This window comes from Dromiciops gliroides, chromosome 4 (genome assembly GCF_019393635.1).
Source record: "Dromiciops gliroides isolate mDroGli1 chromosome 4, mDroGli1.pri, whole genome shotgun sequence".
Taxonomy (NCBI): Eukaryota; Metazoa; Chordata; class Mammalia; order Microbiotheria; family Microbiotheriidae; genus Dromiciops; species Dromiciops gliroides.
Window position 1 is genome coordinate 216,896,198 of NC_057864.1, and position 13,772 is coordinate 216,909,969.

At 39.1% G+C, this 13,772-nt stretch overlaps 1 pseudogene; it reads left to right on the forward strand.

Moving 5' to 3' along the window:
- The first annotated feature begins 2,524 nt into the window (after positions 1 to 2,524).
- The window catches only part of LOC122754865, a 58,481-nt pseudogene continuing 47,233 nt past the window's right edge, over positions 2,525 to 13,772 (forward strand).

Here is a 13,772-nt window from a genome sequence, read left to right on the forward strand (position 1 = left end):
ATGATCCTCTTAGGTTGGGACTGGGTAACAGTGACCCAGAACTGACAGTTGGAGCTTTGGTCAAGCATGTTGGGATCAAAATGAAGCTTCATTGTAAGTCAAAGGGTTGGCCAAACAGATAGGATTCAAGACAGATCAATTAGACAAGTTAGATTTGAGCCAGGACTTTTCAGTACCAAGGAGAACTCCCTGTGAGGCTGATTCCAGTCTCTTCCCATTCCAAACCAAAGAGCTGCCAAAATTATCTTCCTAAAGCATAGATCTGACCATGTCATGCCCATACTAAAAAACCTCCAGTGATTCCTTATTTTGTTTACAATAAAACACAAATTTGTCTAATTGGCATTTAGGATCTTTTACATTCTGGCTCCAACCTACTTTATTTAATATCATTTCCCTTTATAAATTTTTGTGCCAGCTGTATTATTTCTTGAACTCAGGATTCCATCTTCAGCCTCTAGGTATTTGTATGAGGCCCTTCCTTTGCCTGGTTTACACTTTCTCCTCAACCTTCTTTTTCAGAAGCCCTTTCTTACTTCAAGGCTCAGCTGTGACTCAGTCTTTAGAGTACTCTCAATTCTCAAGTCATCTTGTATTCATCTGTGTACATGCTATGTCACCTTAGAAGACTGTAAACTCCTTGAAGGCAAGGGATATTTTGTTTTTGTTTTTATGCCCCCAGCATCTAGCACACTGTAAATAGTTAATGAGTATTTGTTGAACTGAGTAGAAATAAATTGAAGTTGCCTGAAGACTCTTAGTAGAACAATAAACTCACAGGGAGTTCTTGGTACTGGACACTACTAACTCAAATCTAATTTGTCCGATGGATCTGTCTGATTCCTATTAGTCTGGCTAAGCCTTTGACTTACAGTGGTAGTTCATCTTGATACCAGTCTACTTGACCAAGTTTCCAACTGACAGTCCTGGATTATCACCAAGGCTTACTGTTATCTAGTCCCAACTCAGCAGGATCACTAATAACTTTTGAGTTTCCATAATCCCTTTCTCTCTTATTCCATGCATTTTTCCTAATAACTCTATATTTCCAAGAGAAGCTTGCTTCTTTCTTTTGCTATAAATATTTCCAGGCACTTACATAGGCTGTCCCTCATACCTGGAATACACACCCTTCTCACATCCCCTTTTTAGAATTCTTAGTTTCTTTTCTTTTTTTTTTTTTTTGGTGAGGCAATTGGGGTTAAGTGACTTGCCCAGGGTCACACAGCTAGTAAGTGTCAAGTGTCTGAGGCTGAATTTGAACTCGGGGTCCTCCTGAATCCAGGGCCAGTGCTTTATCCACTGTGCCACCTAGCTGCCCCTCTTAGTTTCTTTTAAAGGTCAGTTCAAATACTGGGTCCTGGACCAAGACTGTTTTAAAATGGAAATACTGAGGGGGCGGGGGGAAGGGAATCTCTCAGGATACAATGTCCAGTATTACAGAAGGCCAGAGTTGGAATGGACTTCAAAGACCCTTTAGTCCAACCTGTACCTTCTAAAACAATGCCCCTGATAATTGCTTAAAGAGTAATTAATGGTATGTATAAATTATATTGGACTGCTTATCATTTCAGGGATTGGGGAGGGGAGGGATAGGATTTGGAACTCAAAACCTTTTGTTTTTAAAAATTACTTTAACATGTAATTGGGAGAAAATATTAAAAAAGAACAATGTAAATTTCGGACAGTTCAAATTCAGTGTGATCCAGTGGAAAGAACAATGAATTTTCATTTGGAAGACCTGGGTTCAGGCTTTGCAACTTTCTACCTAGTGTGAACCAGGGGGAAATCACTTAAAATTTGTTGAATCTGAGTGTCTTTATCTGACAAATGAAGAGGTTGGATTAAAAGACCTCTAAGATCACTTCTATCTCTGAGTTGTTAGGACATTTTCCCCTTGATCAAGCCCCAAATCTCCATCTGTCATCTGCACCCATTGCTCCCATTCAGTTCTCTGGAGCCAGGAAGAGGAATCTTCTTTTTCCACATATAAGGGGGTGAGGTACTCCATCAAAACTTCAGAAAAGGCCCAAAGACAAAGATATAGAAAAAAGAAAGCTTTCAGGTACAGAAAAATAGTCCCCACCCAGAGAAAATTTGGGAATATATATGAAAAGGATAGAAAGAAAATGAATGCACTTCCAGGGCAGAGACTGTATTAATACCTTTGCCCTTATTCATTCATTTCTGTAAAATTCCCACCGTCACACACTTAGGAATGTAGGAGATGAAAATGACTGCATTGAAACTACCACCCAAGTGCAACATGGAGTGGCTTATGGAGTGAGGGGACTTCCTGTAGTCCTAGGTGGAAGAGCTGAAGAAAGTGTAGTATCCCCCCTCCCCCCTCCCCCACCACTCTCAGCTCTGCCAGGACTAAAGATGGAAAACGATTGCAGCTGTCCATTGAAGAGCAAGTCCAGGAGATCAGCAGATTGACCAGTCCCGGCTGTGACACTGCAGCCTGTGAAGAGCACAGCAGCTGAGCAACCTGCCTGGGCCAGGAAGCATCAGCAGAGACACAATGCCCGTCAAAAAGCCAGCCCAGCTGAATAGTAGAGCTGACTACCAGTAAACCTCACAAAGATCCTCTGGAGAAAGAAAGGGCATTAAGGCCTTGGAACACAGGAACCTCACTACCATAATACTCTAATCCTCTTCCCAAGACTCCCCTTTCCTGGAATCTGGGATGTTTGTAGGAGAGTATACCCTTAATAGAAATGTTTTGTAGCTACTGTCCTTGCTATGCCATTTGATTAAATGCCTTGTGCTTAAGAACTGAGTCTATTGGCTGATTAAGGGGAAAGCACACCAGTGGGGGCATGTGGCCTAGCATTAAAATAACTGCCTGCAGGGTTACCCTGAGGACCCTGAGAGTAGTGATCCACTCTTCTATAGATCCAGCCTGATAGTGGTGGTATGAATTGGGCCATTGAACCCCAAAGGGTCGATAGACATAGAGGGTAGCCCTTCAAATACCTGAACATTCCCCAAGCCTTCTCTTTTCTAGGCTAACCCATGCCTAGTTCCCCCAAACATTCATTTAATATGGTAAATTCCCCAGTCTTCACACCATCCTGATTGTTCTTCCCTGGCTCTATTTTAATTTGCCAATGTCCTTTTTAAGATGTGGTGCTCACAAAATGAACAAAATATTCCAAAAATAGCTTGGGACTTTCACCTTTATTCTTCTGGATACTATTCCTTTATTAATGCAGACTAAGATCATATTAGTCCTTTGTTTCTTTGTTTGCTGTTTACCCTATTGTTATATTGAGCATGCAGTCATTAAAACAGATCTTTTTCACAAAACTTGTCTAACCAAGTCTAGATGACCTTGTCCAGATGAAGCAGCCTTCAGACGATAGATTGTCCCCCAAGCTAGTGCCCAAGAGCAGCATCTGATGGTGGCAGAGGTCCGTCCCACCCCCACCTGCCCTTCATTCATAGCAGTAGGCTGGAAGAAATCTCTAGATTCTGAGGGCCAAGGGCAGGGAAAGAGTTTACTTGACTTTGTCTGCTCTATAATTTGGCCCCAGTTTGGGAGATGTCTTATCCTTATAAGGCTGATTTATGATTACACTAATTTATTGACTGATATGCAGGGTCTAACATAAATTGGCAGCAGAAAAGAAAAAAAGAATGAAGATAAGGGTAGGTGATGATTGGACAAGATGGCATGGTTGCCTACTACCAGCTGAATAAAAAAGTCTTTAGTCTGGTATCCAAGGTCCTCTATGTTCTTCTTCCAATATAACTCTTATACTATTCCCCTCCATGCATTCTATGTTACAGAGAAACTCACCATTAGCCAATATTATTTTGCCTTCTCTTGTTACAGCCTTTGGGGAGTACGGTGGAAAAAGTACTAAATTTGGAGTCAGAGAACCTAGATTTAAATCTTGTCTCTGCTGCTTGCAAATTGTGTGACCTTGGCCCAGTCACATAACCTCTGGGGGTATCAGTTTTCTCATCTGTAAAATAATGGAGTTGAACTAGATGACCTCTTAATACCCTTCCACATCTAAATCTATTAGCCTAAGTGTCCTGTGAGCCTCATACTATTCACCCTGGCCATAAATGGTACTTTTCACATCACTTCCTCCCCACTGCCCCATATCTTTTCTAATTGAAATTCTCATTCCTTTTGAGGACCAACTAATTTTCCATTCTCTACATGGAAATCTTCCCTGATCCTTGCAACTGGGAGTGAGTGTTCCCATATTGGATCCCTCATAGCTCTTTGCTTGGATCTCTCTGCAGCATTTATCCTATTCCAATTTCTATTTTATCTATTTGCATTTATGTTCTTTCATATTTGTGAACCCCTTGGTACCAAGAATTGTATCACTTTTATCCTTGTATGCCCAGCTCCTGGGAGTCATCTTTCTATTTAGCTTCAACTTCTTTCTTTCTTCTAGTTTCTTTTACTGTAAGAAATTGCAGCTAAATGGAAGGATTACTTATAGGTGCTCCTTGAAGACCAAAGAAGTTGGCATGTGGTTTTATCTTACCCCAAAGTCAACAAGAAATATTTCATGGTATATTTGATTACCATATAGCATAGTAATACAAGGACAAATATTTGCAAAAAGACCACCATGAAAATAATTTCAGCAACATCCATTGTTAAGGATAAAGAGGTAGAGAAATTCTATGAAGAATTTAATAAGACCCTCCAAATTAAATCAGCAGACCCTCACTTGGTGACTTCAATGCAAGGATAAGGAGAAGTATATAGGAAACCATAGTCCAGAAAGACAGAGAGAGGCCAAAGACTTGTAGCTAACACTGACACCCTACGCCTTTATATTACATATATTTTCTTTGAGAAAAGATTTGGTAGGTGCCAGACATGGTGAGCACCAAATAACACTGAAAAAAAATTAACAGTGAGGAAAAGGCTTGTTATTGATTTTTATCCCTGTCTAGTATTGAGAGACACTTGGCTGAACCCACAGTGGAAGGGGCATTCTGCCCTCTTGTTTCTGTACTTAGTCATGCAGTCAATACAGGAAAGGCCTAATCTCTAATTAGGGGGAGCAGGTCCCCTGCTCTCACACTCACTGGCTAATTAATAAACCCTCTTCTTGATTGGATGGGAGCAAATGGGGAGGTAGTTTAGTTTGAAAAATAAGGGCTCATCTCATGAAAAGACAATATCTGTGAGAAGCCAGAGAACAAATTGTGGCCTTGGTTATCTAAGAAACCAGTTGTCTGCAGGTTTTCAAGTTTCACATAAAAATAGATTTCTTTTTCTTCAGCAAAAAAAACCAAACAAACAAAAAACAGGTCAGATTTCTTTTTTATTTTCAATACAGGAAACATATTTGTGCATTGACCATGCTCAGCATAAAGAACATAAGATAACAAATAACACAGGAAAGCAGATTAGGCACAGGAAATTAATTATTTTTCCACTATGATGATAACTTTTGTTCAGATTGTAACATGAATTTGGATGAGTTACCTAGAGAGCTTGTACATCAGTATTGTGTACATGTAAAATACATGTATACCAGCAATATTGTCTTAAGACAATATTGTGAGATTCAAAATTGGATATATGAGCATTAGACTCCCCCTTTTAACTTTTCCCTTTTATATGTATATATATATATACATATATATATATGTATGTATATATGTATATATGTGTATATATATCTCCCAGACCACTAAGAAAAAGAAGCCTCTGAACTTTAGTCTGTGAGGGATTAGTTTTTATTGCTTGGGAATTAATTAGACAATAAAAGGTGATACCAATTAGGGAAATAGGGAAGTAGAAATATAAATGAATAATCTTAGGTCTAAGCTTAGTCTATTTTCCTTTATAAAACTCACTGAATCCCAAACTGCCCACCAGACCGAGAACCAGTACACCCAGAGCCAAACACCAACCACGTGCACTGCCACAGCTAAGTTTAAAAGCCAGAGAGAGTGAATTTCAGTTCCTCCCTCAGTTTTAAACTGGCATCCCGAAAGTTCGTCACAGTCTCCTCCCCAAAAGAGAGGTCCTTCAAAAGCCGCTTCAGTAGCATGTGCTCAACTCTCAAATGATTCAGCTAAAACTTCCAATATATATATCTTTACCACAAATAATTTTTTACCACATTCCCCACTTTGTTTCATTTGAAAATTGAATGAATTTGCTCAATGAAACAGCCAAAAATAATATCCTATACTAACTAATAATATGTTAATATTAATCTAGAAAAAGAGAGAGAGAAAAGTTTTGTCCAGAGGGGCAGTCCCTCATGAACGTGATGCTTTGACATTGGTCTTGCAGAGGGAATCATTGTCTTAAGAATGACTTTGGGGGGCAGCTAGGTGGCATAGTGGATAAAGCACCAGCCCTGGATTCAGGAGGACCTGAGTTCAAATCCAACCTCAGACACTTGACACTTACTAGCTGTGTGACCCTGGGCAAGTCACTTAACTCTCATTGCCCTGGAAAAAAACAAACAAAACAAAAACAATATTGCTGTTACTATATATAATTTTCTCTTGGTTCTTCTCATTTTACTCTTCATTATTTTGCACAAGTCTTTCCATGTTTTTCTAAGCTCAAGTGAAAAGCTCAGAACTTTTTCTTCTAATAATCCTCTGTAACCACTGCATACTCCACTTACTGTGTGAAGGAGTATTTGTATTTGACCCAGAAAATGGAGGAAGAAGAGAGGTTTCCCATACCATGCCACTCCTTCCTGGCTGGCTGGCTGGCAAAATATGACCAGTGTGTCAGAGTAATCTTGGGTTGAAACTCCACACTTCTTAATGGCAAAGTGATTGCCTTTATTTATGTCCCTCCATGGTGATATATGAAGCTCTTCAGAAGCAAAAAATATATGAGACAATAAATAAAAGTCAGGATCCCGGCCACAGCAAACTCCACAGAGGAAAGAAAACAAGAAGAAGAGGTGAGCCTTAGGTCTCTGGACAAGATTGGACAGGCAGCTTGGGGGAAGCTGCTTTTCAGGAGGTTTCTCTAGAGAGGGTTGGCATTAAAGAAGGGGCAGCCAGAAAGGATGGAAAAGAAGCAATTGGGGGCAGAGGCTAGGATGGAGCTCAAGGAGAGGGTCAAGGTTTGCAATGTGCTACATCTCCCTCGGCCTCCAATATCCTACCCAGAGCTCATCTTCAGCGAAATTATAAAGTAAATAGGCATGCCTTTAATGCCCCCTCCTTTTCTATTTTAGACCTTTCTCTTCTTCCTGATGCCCTGCCCCCGCCCCACTCCAGCTCCCTAAGATTACTCTTGTGTCCCCTTCCCCAGACCTTGTTTTCAACTGATTCAACTTATTCCTGGTAAGACAACAACTTAAAGCATTATCTCTCCCAGTAGTGTTTGCATTTTAATAGGGCACTAGGAGATCAGGTCCAGAGGAATTAATTGCTAATAGTTAAATTTCAAGCACCTCAATAATCAGTAGAAGAAATATTTTAAATATTTATTATCTTCAATACCCTCTTTTGCCTAACTCATACAGTGGGTTTTTTTTCCTATTTATTTATTTGGAAGACTTAAAAGAAGTCCCAGTATTTTTTTTTATTCTAGTTAAAAATTAGCTCCTTGAAAACAGAGTCAGATTTTCACTTTGTCTTTCTATCCGATACACTAGCCCAGTCCTTTGCACAAAGTAGGTACTCAATAGTGACACTGTGACACTGGCCTCCTCATTGTAACTCATGTAAGAAATTTAATCTCCCAAATCTTAGAATTTTCATTAGCTGTTTCCCATTACCTAGACTTTTCTACATCTTCATCTCTGCCTCCTGTCTTCCCCAGCTTCCTTAAAATCCCAGTTAAAATCCCAATTTCTACAGGAATTCTTTCCCAGTAGGGCCTTCCCTCTGTTGATTATTTCCTATTTATCCTGTTCCTAGTATGTATATAATTATTTTCAAGTTGCTTCCCCTGTTAGACTGTGAGTTTCTTGAGAATAGGGGATTTCTTTTTCTTTTTTTTCTTTCTTTCTTCTTTTTGGCCTTTCCTTGTATCTCCAGTACTTAGCACAGTACTTGGTTCAGAGTAGGTGCTTAATAAATGAAGTTGACTTGACTTGATCAATTTTTAAAAGTTAAACTTTTATTCCTGGTTCTTTCCTTACACTTAGCCCACAGTCATTCTGGCTGCATCTTCAGCTCTGCCCACTCTGTATTGATTCACCCCTGCCAATGAAGCATATAAGAGGCAAAGAGTTATTAGAAGCGTAGGAAGGCACTAGATTAGTTAGAAACATCTTTAGTCCTCGTGGCCCTGAGGTCTATCAGCCGTAAGAAAATAAGAATTGTCTCTTTTTTTGTTTTCTCCCTTTTCTCCCATTCTATCAACTTTCTTCTGGTATCGCTTCCTTTCTTACTCAGTCTTAACTCTGGGGCCAGTCACTTCAATAATGCCTTGTCTTTCTATCCCTGATTTCCTTGCTCCCTTGGCATTTCTTTGTTCCTATTCCACTAACCCTCAACCCTGGCTAAAGTCTACCATCTCCTGCCCCAGTTCCTGCTCCTGAGCAGGCTACAGTGCTAGAAGAAATCATGAAACCTTGTTGACTAGGTCCTCTACAAACTTAAGCTCAACAAATTTATTTAACCTCACCTGAGCCCTCATTTTTGAGACTCTTATTCATTCCTTATTGATTCTTAACATCCTCCAAATTGATTACTCTAAACAAGAGAGGCAGAGAAAGATAAAGACAAAGAGAGAGAGAGACAGAGACAGTCAGGGATAGACAGGGTCAGATTTTCACCTTGTCTTTCTGTCTGATTACACTAGCCCAGCACTTTGCAAAAGACAGAGAGACAGAGAGAGATGCAGAGACACAGAAACATCAAGACAACAGAAAGACAAGACAGCGACAAAGTAGAGGTAAAGAGAGGAGGAGGAGAGAAGGAAGAAAAGAGAAACTGACACAGACACAGAAAGAGGCAGAGAGAGACAGGAGAAAGAGGTGCATGTTCTAATTATCATACAATAAAAAGCCAGAAAAGACACTGACAAGTCAAACTCCTTCATTTATGGATGAGAAAGCATGAAGCTCATCTGACGTGACTTGCTCAAGGTCCCAAAGATAGCAAGAGAAGAGCTGGGATTACAGTTCAGATTCTGAAGACAGATCCCATACTGGAAAATTGCCAGTCCCTAAATCAGAAGTCTTGTAAGGTATACCTTGGGATATATGGGCAGTTTATGAAAAATTCAGTGAATATTAGAAGTTAATGAGCTGAGGCCTATTTAAACCATAACCATCATCTATCCCTGCACTGCTGACATGTTTAATCTCTTCCCAGAGTTCTCTCTCTGTCTCTGTTTCTCTATTTCTCTTTCTCTGTCTTTGTCTCTGCCTTTTTGGCTCTGGTTCTCACTAATATAAATGTAAGTATATAAATTATATATATGCACATGTATTTAGTAATATTTATAGTAAGGGACAAAAGCAGGACTTTGGTTGTTCCACCATTTCAGTCATGTCCAATTCTTTGTGACCCCATTTGGGGTTTTCTTGGCAAAGATACTAGAGTGGTTTGCTATTTCTTTCTCTAGCTCATTTTACAGATGAGGAAACTGAGGCAGAGTTAAGTGACTTACCCAGGGTTCACAGTCAGTAAGTGTCTGAGACCAGATTTGAACTCATGAAGATGAGTCTTTCTGACTCCAGGCCTAGCACTTTATCCTCTGTACCACCTAGCCATCCCAATATATATGGTAAGAGGCAAAAGCAGGACTAGACCTCAGGTATTCCGATTCTGAATTCAGTGTTCTTTCCTTTAAGCCACACTGCCTTTCTTGCCATGCTGTGCCTCATACAGTACTTTTTTTTTTTTGGCCCCTCCTCAATAACATAATCAAAAGCTATAGAGGATCCATGATCTCCTTGATGCAGGACTGGGGAAAGTAATCCCTCCAGTGATGTTGATTGTAACCAAGTCACACACAAGTCCTTATGCTGAGACACTTGTCCCTGTACTTTTATAAATCTGCCCCAGGGAGTCCACCCAATATATTGGAATCTTTCCTCACATTTTGTTGACATTATGTGGATGCCAGTGGAACACATGGAATATCTATCTGTAATCTCTTGATCTCTATTACATGACTAGTCCATTTTTTTCAGATCAAATATTTCTCTGATGACATCCTCCACACTTGTAATATTGTATATTATAATCCATAGGTTTAGCACTAAAACAGACCTCAAGGGTCATCTAGTTCAATTCCTTTATTTTATAAATGAAGAAACTAAAAGGTCCTGAAAAGGTCTTACAACTAGTAAACGATATAGCTGGGATTTGAACCTAGGTGCTATAACTCTAACGATAGTACTCTTTCCATTGAACAACACTGCTTCAAGGAAGTTGCTTGTGAAAGGTCATATATGTGACAAGTAGTAGAAATTGACTTGAAATCTAGCACCCTTTGAACTGTATTGGGGCAGTGACTTGCCCAGGGTCACACAGCTAATGTTTGAGGCCACATTTGAACTTGGAAAGATCCACCGTACCACCTAGCTGCCGGAAAAACATGAACAAGTGATCAGTAAGGCAGTCAGCCTCTCAGACCCTTCCCCAGATAAAGATACTGAATCATTTGCCTAGAAAGGTCTGGGTATAAGATTCTTTCCCTATTTTGGGAAGTTGTGAAAAATAAGTCAGTAATTCTCTTTTGTTCATTCCAAGCCTGCAGTCATCAAGTTGCTGGCAAAATCTACTGACCTGGCAAGTATATTTATAAGGGCATATATACAAATAAAGGGGCAGCTAAGTGGCACCATGGTGCACAGTGTGCTGAGCCTGCAGTTGGGTAGTCTCACCTTTTTGAGTTCAAATCTGGCCTCAGACACTTACAAGCTGTGTGACCCTGTGTAAGTCACTTACCCTGTTTGCTTCAGTTCCCTCATCTATAAAATGAGCTGGGGAGGGAAATGGCAAACCACTCTAGTATCTTTTTTTTTTTTTGGCAGGGAAATGAGGGTTAAGTGACTTGCCCAGGGTCACACTGCTAGTGTCAAGTGTTTGAGGCTGGATTTGAACTCAGGTCCTCCTGAATCCAGGGTCAGTGCTATATCCACTGCTCCACCTAGCTGCCCCCTACTCTAGTATCTTTGCCAAGAAAACCCCAAATGAGGTTACAAAGAGTGGGACACACCTGAAACAACTGTACAACAACATACATTATAAGCCCTCTCTTACCTCCTTTGTTACGCTCTCTTTTGTCTCTCTTACTGTGTTTGAGTAATGAAGCACATAGATCAGCAACACAGTAGTTAACTACCTTTTTCTCAGAACCAGCTTTAAAGATAAGATGAATAAGAAAGTAAATCAACTTTAAGGAAGCAGAGATAAGTGTCAGAAACAACATATAACCTCTCAGGATAGACAGAAGCTAAGGGGAAGAAAGGAAGGAAGATTCACCTGCCGTAGTCTCAGCAACCTAATGGGTTCCAGAAACTTAGTTTCTGCTTTGCATTGTTTGTAAAATGGTTCAGTCTCTTAGCCTCCATCCTAGAGTCTGGTTCTGAAATCTTATGGCTGATACTTCACCCCTGGTATAAGTTTCAGTAAGCAGCCGTCCTTCTGCACATTGCATGATACCCATGTGTTCGCTTTTGACCCGGAAAATTTGCTCCTGGGCTGGCAAACTCACTTCTCTCCACAAAGCATTAGCTTCACCCCATCTCCGTCCCTTAGAATGAGAGAGGTAAGATTGTCAGTTAGATTAAAGAAAGGAATATTCCTCAGGATTTTTGCCTAATCTGCAAGTTTTTCTTTCCAGTTACCATTATGTCTTTGAAAGTGCCAAAACAAGGCTTCCTTTGAGCAATTTAGATCTCTATGTTTGTTTATGTCTTATCACACCTTTCCCCCACCCCACCCCCAATTTTAAAGTCTTAGGACAAGGAACCCTCCTCTTATCTAAGCCAATGAACATTTGGTAAACTTTTTCTATATTATTACAGAATGATAAATATTTTAGGCTTTGTGGGCCAAGAAACAAAATCAAGGATGTTATATTGGTACTTATAACAAGAGAAAAAACAAATTTCCACAAATTTTTTATTGACAAAATTCAAAATATAATGATGATAAAAATAACAACAATAATTGAAAAATGAGTCTATTAATGAGAAGAACAGAATACTTTTTTGGAAGATAACATTTCACTTAATTGCAATTCAAAGTTGCTCTTCCCTATGGTCAAAATTGATTGCAAATGTTCATCTGTTAATGTTGATCTATATTAAGATTTTATGTATTTTATCTTTGAAAATGTCTTTTCATACAGATAGAGACTACTAAATACTGATATAAATCCTTGAACATATGATTTTAATTGAGCATAGTCATTGCTTAGAAGGCATTTATAGAATTCTATTAGATTCTCCTCTTGAAATTTGCCTTTTAGCATTGCAAATTAATCACTTACAATGGAAGGTTAGGTAGCTCTGCAATTACACAGTTAAATGGATTTTGAAATTGGAAGTTTCTTTTGCACCTGTATCAAGGTCCAAAAAACTTCTGGAATGATAATTTGAACTCAGAACATATATCCACTGCAGATTTGTGTGGGAATAGAGATCTCGCTTCTTGTTATGATTTTTTCCAGCACAGGATGTACATAAAGCAAGTTCATATTACTTGTGATTCAATCAAATTGACTTTACTGAAGTATAAGTTTCACACCTAAGTGCTGTTTTGCCTTGTAATTTTAGGTTGAATTCATTAAGAAATGTTATCAAGTCTCCAGCAAAAGCTAACTTCCAAAGTCATTAAATGTTCAATAATAGTGGTTGAGGGTGGTTATGATTTAAAAAAAAATTCAATCATAACCCTAAGCTCAACTAATCTTAGTAAAAACTGCTTTGTAAAAAAAATCTTCTTTTCTTTTTTCTACATGATGGGTGTGCACTGGTAATAAAAAATAAAATAAAATGTTGAGGTACAGCAATACACAGGGCAATCAAAATACTGTCAAGTTATAACTGTGTCACTATGATTTGTAGTGCATTGAAGTAGCAGTACACAGTGATGAGACATAAAGTCTCTGTCACAACTATTCAACTCTTCTGTTATAGCATGGAAACAGACACACATGTTCGTAAACTAATGAGCATAGTTGAGTTCCAATAAAACTTTATTTAAAAAATGTAAAAACCATTCTTAGTTCATGGGCCATATAAAAATAAATAGTGAACTGGATTCAGTTTGTGGGCCTTAGTTTGCCAACCCTTGATCCAAACTCTGTATTTCTTCTACCACTCAGCCGTATTGTGTATATGTAAAACACCTAATAAAGGTTCTTTGAATTTGAGTTTATTTAATCCAATTCAATATGGATTAGTTAACTTTTCAGGGGAATATTCACCTCCATATTCACCATTGAACAGTTATCCTTTTCACATGATGGGGATCAGGGGGTGTCAGGAAAATCCTCATAAAATTTTTTGGCCCTTCCTTCAGAAGTCTGAATTTTTTCTTTTTTTTTTAATGGAGTGTCTACGGTAACTTATTGTAAAACCTGGGTAAAATTTGGTCCTATTTTAACTTTAAAAAAAATTGTGCATATTTAGGGTACTGTCATGGGGATAATGGGGTACAGGGTTTGGGGTAGGGGTTGGGGTCATTAGGAATTCCTCTTTAAAGAATTACACCCTCTTGCACACAAAAGCAGTTAGAATAAGATGGTAGTTTACTTAGGGGCAAGGGAAGGGAAGGGAGGGGAAGAGAAACCATGAAAGAAATCCTTGGACTTCTCATGGGGAGAGAGGCATGGC